Genomic DNA, 7,500 nt, shown 5'->3' with positions numbered 1-7,500 from the left:
ACATGTAGTAGTGAATCCCTGGACACGTAGTAGTGAATCCCTGGACATGTAGTAGTGAATCCCTGGACACGTAGTAGTGAATCCCTGGACATGTAGTAGTGAATCCCTAGACACGTAGTAGTGAATCCCTGAACATGTAGTAGTGAATCCCTAGACAAGTAGTAGTGAATCCCTGGACACGTAGTAGTGAATTCCTGGACATGTAGTAGTGAATCCCTGGACACGTAGTAGTGAATCCCTGGACACGTAGTAGTGAATCCCTGGACACGTAGTAGTGAATCCCTGAACACGTAGTACTGAATCCCTGGACACATAGTAGTGCATCCACACAAACAGGTCCCTCCTGTCCTATTCCGGGTACTGTGGCCCGTGGGGCTCCCCCGATACCATCACGTCCTGACAGAACCCCCGCCCGACATGGCTCTGCAGGCCGACCCGTCTCCCTCCCACACCGGGCAGCACTGCTTGTTCCGCAGCACCTCTGTGTTGGCGCAGGGCCGAGGGAACTGGCCTACACACGACCCCAGGTGCAGCAGCTCAAGCAGGCTACCCAACAACCAGAAATACCATGACTAACCAACTACCACAGCCAAGAGTTCTCTACACAGACTATCGAAGCACACGGCAACGATGCGACTGCATCCGGCTGTCGAGACACAGCAGGTCCGGGGAAAACTCACATTATCACATTATAACTTCCAATTACCACACCCTCGCTCCTCCCTCTCTGCTTCCCTCCCCATACCATCACATGCTTGGGATGAATCCAGCCTCATTCTGTCTCCAGACCAGCTGACCCCAACCCTCTTCCCCCAGGCCTTGCCGGCCTGGAATGCGTGGGAATGATAAGGGGTGAGAGTGAAGTGGTTCCAACTTCCCAGGAACTCTCACATAGTGTCCCATCTCACAGTGTGGAACAGGTGAGCTACTGTACAGTGACTTCATGCTAATGTCTGCCGTTCACCACATTATCTACAGAGTGAAATGACACTGGAGAAGATTTCACACCTGTCCCAGTGTGCGCAAAACAGGAACAGAGTAGCCTATTGTAGGCTAATGTTGCATTATAAATGGATAAAGTTATTTGAAATGAATTAGTGCTGAATGGTCAAGTCACCTGGACCTTATAGACCTTCAGGTAGACCATGTTACAGACACAGTGACAGTAACAATAGTGTAGTTTATTCTTGGAAACAGAGAGGTAGAACCCCACTCGAAGCACAAACAGTAAGCCTAATTTGGAACAATGAGTGATGCCTTTTGAACTGGGTATGCATGTGTATTATCCAGGTGTATTATCCAGGTGTATTATCCAGCTGTATTATCCAGCTGTATTATCCAGGTGTATTATCCATCTGTATTATCCAGGTGTATTATCCAGCTGTATTATCCAGGTGTATTATCCAGGTGTATTATCCAGGTGTATTATCCAGGTGTATTATCCAGGTGTATTATCCAGGTGTATTATCCAGGTGTATTATCCAGGTGTATTATCCAGGTGTATTATCCAGGTGTATTATCCAGCTGTATTATCCAGGTGTATTATCCAGGTGTATTATCCAGGTGTATTATCCAGGTGTATTATCCAGGTGTATTATCATGTGCTGGTGAAAGGGTAGGCTGTTTTACTGTGTTTTTTTTGTGTTCAGATCATAAAAATCATAAAGCCATCACATGTTCCCGCTGAGGGGCACGAGGTTTGGCTAATCCCGATGAAAACGCACTCGAGCGCACGGGAATTAACGTCATAGGATTACTGTGTCCACGGGGCTCGCCTGTTCTGTTAACCGAGAGTCTCTCCAACAGCTCTCTCACACACACACACACACACACACACACACACACACACACACACACACACACACACACACACACACACACACACTCACTCACTCACTCACACACACACACACACACACACACACACACACACACACACACACACACACACACACACACACACACACACACACACACACACACACACACACACACACACACACACACACACACACACACACACACACCAGGAGAGGAAATCTGTGACCCTGGCCTGCAGTCAGATCTGTGTTCAGATAAGACCCACAGGTAATAGAGCAATTATAGCAGTTTGAATTTTCTTCTGATTTTGGCTCAGTCGGTAGGCAGTGTTTCCCACACAGAAATACCAAGGAAATATTTTTTTTGTATAACCCTTGTAGAAATAATATTGTATTTAGCCTACATAATCAATTGCTTGTTCTCTATAGGTTGTGCCTGCTCACATCGCATCATTTCACACCAAAACAGGTGAAATGACTATGCACAGGTTTACCATATCAGTCACTCCTTGTTTCATGACCTACATTATATTCTGTAGGCCATTTGTTGCGACAATTATGACATGGGTTTTAAGAAACAAACCAACACCTTCAATTACAATAAAGACCTTTTTTCCCAACTCTGATATTACGTTTCTGCAATTACAAATTAAGATATGTAATGAATTTAAGAATTACCAGAAACAAATGAGGCATTAAAAAGCGAATTGGAAACTACTTATGATACGTTACTGGTGTATGTACAGCCAACTCACCACTAGGTGGCGGTATGACCCGATCACATCCCACAGGACTACTATCATTAGAGACAGTGATTTAGGATGATTTGGCTGTGCTAAAGGTAGAAGTTGCCCTGGGCACAGATTTAGGATCAATTAACTCTCCCCAAATTTTTACCTTGGGGCAAAAAATCCCCGTCAGTGTAGGGCCAATTTATGTCAGTTTAGTGTGTAAGAGAGAGGGGTGCTTTGGTAGTATAGATTGTTATGATGTCTCTCTGATTACCTCCCCAGGCCTGGTTATTAGTACTAGATAGACATGAGCAATTTACTAGAGAGCACATGTTTCATCATTTAAATCCCCACTTATTAATATTTGTTGGTACTTGTGTCTAAGTGTCTATTTGTGTATATTTGTCCTAGTTAGACAGAGAGAGCAAATCACTGAGTAGTGGCATTAAATCAACAGTGTCTCTATGGAAACAGGATACCCAGTGTTGTTTTGAAATGCCATTGAATAATTGATTTACTTACTGTAACATTCTCTCTTTTATTTGTGTGTGTGTGCGTGCGTGTGTGCATGCACATGTGTGTGTGTGTGTGTGTGTGTGTGTGTGTGTGAGAGAGAGAGTGAGAGAATGTTTTTGCGTGTGTGTGTAGTGTCTGTCATGAATTTATTCATAATATTTCATCCTTCCATGAGATATAGTCCAGACAGATATCTAGGGTTGCTACCCAAACCGCCCAGTCGTTGGTTCTATTGGTTCCGTTGCCAGAGACGTGACCCAGTCGTTGGTTCTATTGGTTCCGTTGCCAGAGACGCGACCCAGTCGTTGGTTCTAAATGTTCCATTGCCAGAGATGCAACCCAGTCGTTGGTTCTATTGGTTCCGTTGCCAGAGACGCGACCCAGTCGTTGGTTCTATTGGTTCCGTTGCCAGAGACGCGACCCAGTCGTTGGTTCTATTGGTTCCGTTGCCAGAGACGCGACCCAGTCGTTGGTTCTATTGGTTCCGTTGCCAGAGACGCGACCCAGTCGTTGGTTCTATTGGTTCTGTTGCCAGAGACGCGACCCAGTCGTTGGTTCTATTGGTTCTGTTGCCAGAGACGCGACCCAGTCGTTGGTTCTATTGGTTCTGTTGCCAGAGACGCGACCCAGTCGTTGGTTCTATTGGTTCCGTTGCCAGAGATGCGACCCAGTCATTGGTTCTATTGGTTCTGTTGCCAGAGACGCGACCCAGTCGTTGGTTCTATTGGTTCTGTTGCCAGAGATGCGACCCAGTTGTTGGTTCTATTGGTTCTGTTGCCAGAGACGCGACCCAGTCGTTGGTTCTAAATGTTCCATTGCCAGAGATGCAACCCAGTCGTTGGTTCTATTGGTTCTGTTGCCAGAGACGCGACCCAGTCGTTGGTTCTATTGGTTCCGTTGCCAGAGACGCGACCCAGTCGTTGGTTCTATTGGTTCTGTTGCCAGAGAGCGACCCAGTCGTTGGTTCTGTTCTGTTGCCAGAGACGCGACCCAGTCGTTGGTTCTATTGGTTCTGTTGCCAGAGACGCGACCCAGTCGTTGGTTCTATTGGTTCTGTTGCCAGAGACGCGACCCTGTCATTGGTTCTATTGGTTCTGTTGCCAGAGACGCGACCCAGTCGTTGGTTCTATTGGTTCTGTTGCCAGAGACGCGACCCAGTCATTAGTTCTATTGGTTCTGTTGCCAGAGACGCGACCCAGTCATTGGTTCTATTGGTTCTGTTGCCAGAGACGCGACCCAGTCGTTGGTTCTATTGGTTCTGTTGCCATCTTATCTCTTGGTTCAGCTTCCGTTCAACTACGTCTAACTTATGGTTCTATTGGTTCCAGTGCAGCCAGAATAACAAGTGCATTTGTTTATTGACATTCCGTTGCCAGAGATACATCCAGTCAATGGTTCTAATGGTTCTGTTTCCAGAGATGTGCCTCTCCTCACCTCAGTCACTGGTTCTATTGGTTCTGTTGCCAGAGATGCTAACACAATCACTGTTGTTCAGAGGTTCTGTTGCCAGAGACACAGCCCAACACAATCACTGGTTCTAAATGTTCCATTGCCAGAACACAGCTAACACAATCACTGTTGTTCATTGGTTCCGTTGCCAACAACACAGCTCACACAATCACTGTGGTTCAGAGGTTCCTTGCCAACAACACAGCTAACACAATCACTGGTTCTATTGGTTCTGTTGCCAGAACACAGCTCACCAATCACTGTTGTTCTAGGTTCTGTTGCCAGAACAACACAGTCATTATCACTGGTTCTGTTGCCAGAGGAGCTACCCAGTCACAGGTTCTAATCGTTCTGTTGCAGAGGAGCTAGTCAACAACACAGTCATTAGTTCTATTGGTTCTGTTGCAGAGGAGCTAGCCAACAACACAGTCATTGGTTCTACTGTTGCCATCTTATCTCTTGCTTCAGCAGCTATTCAACTACACAGCTAACTTATGGTCACGTTCAAACAGTGCAGCCAGAATAACAAGCTGCATTTGTTTAAGTTGACATTTATTAGGAGCATCCATAACAATGAGCTAATGATGCATGATTTCACCTGACAGATGCTGCTCAACAACACAGGCCACTGTTGTTCAGAGGAGCTAGCCAACAACACAGCTAACACAATCACTGTTGTTCAGAGGAGCTAGCCAACAACACAGCTAACACAATCACTGTTGTTCAGAGGAGCTAGCCAACAACACAGCTAACACAATCACTGTTGTTCAGAGGAGCTAGCCAACAACACAGCTAACACAATCACTGTTGTTCAGAGGAGCTAGCCAACAACACAGCTAACACAATCACTGTTGTTCAGAGGAGCTAGCCAACAACACAGCTAACACAATCACTGTTGTTCAGAGGAGCTAGCCAACAACACAGCTAACACAATCACTGTTGTTCAGAGGAGCTAGCCAACAACACAGCTAACACAATCACTGTTGTTCAGAGGAGCTAGCCAACAACACAGCTAACACAATCACTGTTGTTCAGAGGAGCTAGCCAACAACACAGCTAACACAATCACTGTTGTTCAGAGGAGCTAGCCAACAACACAGCTAACACAATCACTGTTGTTCAGAGGAGCTAGCCAACAACACAGCTAACACAATCACTGTTGTTCAGAGGAGCTAGCCAACAACACAGCTAACACAATCACTGTTGTTCAGAGGAGCTAGCCAACAACACAGCTAACACAATCACTGTTGTTTAGAAGAGCTAGCCAACAACACAGCTCACACAATCACTGTTGTTCAGAGGAACTAGCCAACAACACAGCTAACACAATCACTGTTGTTCAGAGGAGCTAGCCAACAACACAGCTAACACAATCACTGTTGTTCAGAGGAGCTAGCCAACAACACAGCTAACACAATCACTGTTGTTTAGAAGAGCTAGCCAACAACACAGCTAACACAATCACTGTTGTTCAGAGGAGCTAGCCAACAACACAGCTAACACAATCACTGTTGTTCAGAGGAGCTAGCCAACAACACAGCTAACACAATCACTGTTGTTCAGAGGAGCTAGCCAACAACACAGCTAACACAATCACTGTTGTTTAGAAGAGCTAGCCAACAACACAGCTAACACAATCACTGTTGTTCAGAGGAGCTAGCCAACAACACAGCTAACACAATCACTGATGTTCAGAGGAGCTAGCCAACAACACTGCTAACACAATCACTGATGTTCAGAGGAGCTAGTCAACAACACTGCTAACACAATCACTGTTGTTCAGAGGAGCTAGCCAACAACACTGCTAACACAATCACTGTTGTTCAGAGGAGCTAGCCAACAACACAGCTAACACAATCACTGTTGTTCAGAGGAGCTAGCCAACAACACAGCTAACACAATCACTGTTGTTCAGAGGAGCTAGTCAACAACACAGCTAACACAATCACTGTTGTTCAGAGGAGCTAGCCAACAACACAGCTAACACAATCACTGTTGTTCAGAGGAGCTAGCCAACAACACAGCTAACACAATCACTGTTGTTCAGAGGAGCTAGCCAACAACACAGCTAACACAATCACTGTTGTTCAGAGGAGCTAGCCAACAACACAGCTAACACAATCACTGTTGTTCAGAGGAGCTAGCCAACAACACAGCTAACACAATCACTTCAAACTGAAGCTGGACAGACTTCAAACTAGCTGCACTTCGTTTCGTTTTACCTGTTTTCTATTGATAGTTCTTTGTATACAGTATATCCATAAATATGATGCTGATTCATGATTTCGACTGGCTGAGAAAAGCTGCCTGCCTGTCTGTCTCATCCCGACTCCCGACATGTTCATTACTATGGGACAGATAGAGGTCGAATTTGAATATTCAAACAATGTTGTAAATGAGACAGGCAGCAAGGTTTAGACAAATCTCCGCTGTTGAAAACTAAATGCTAGTCTAAAAGAAATGTGAGATAACGTCTAGATGCTTTTTATAGTGGAGATCCAGTTTATAAGTTGCCTTGCTGGGCTGATGAGACAGTGGATTGCACAGTCAGATGGAACAGAGTAAATAGGCATTTTAACATCATAGATTTAGCCGGTGATAACTTGTGGAATAGACACCGGCTGGATTTCCAGTTTTAACCAATCAGCATTCAGGATTAAACCCACACATTGTATAATATTAATTCAAGCCAATTCAGTTATTGATCACATTCAGATCAATGTGATAGAATTTAACCTCATGGGTCACAAAATGATTGACAGAACGTTCAAGCCTTGACCCAAACTTCCTCTGCTCTCCTTTTTTTCTGAACAAATCCCTGCATGCAGACGTTTTGTGAGTATGGACCATTATAATCCAAATAATGTCTTAATTTCATATCATCTTGGGGTAGGTACATTTTTGAGCGGGAGAGATCTATAACTCTGCAGTGTGTGTGTGTGTGTGTGTGTGTGTGTGTGTGTGTGTGTGTGTGTGTGTGTGTG

The sequence above is a fragment of the Oncorhynchus tshawytscha genome, linkage group LG13, assembly GCF_018296145.1.
Source record: "Oncorhynchus tshawytscha isolate Ot180627B linkage group LG13, Otsh_v2.0, whole genome shotgun sequence".
Classification (NCBI taxonomy): domain Eukaryota; kingdom Metazoa; phylum Chordata; class Actinopteri; order Salmoniformes; family Salmonidae; genus Oncorhynchus; species Oncorhynchus tshawytscha.
The sequence above is the reverse complement of the archived record's forward strand: the minus strand, read 5'-3'. Positions refer to the sequence as shown.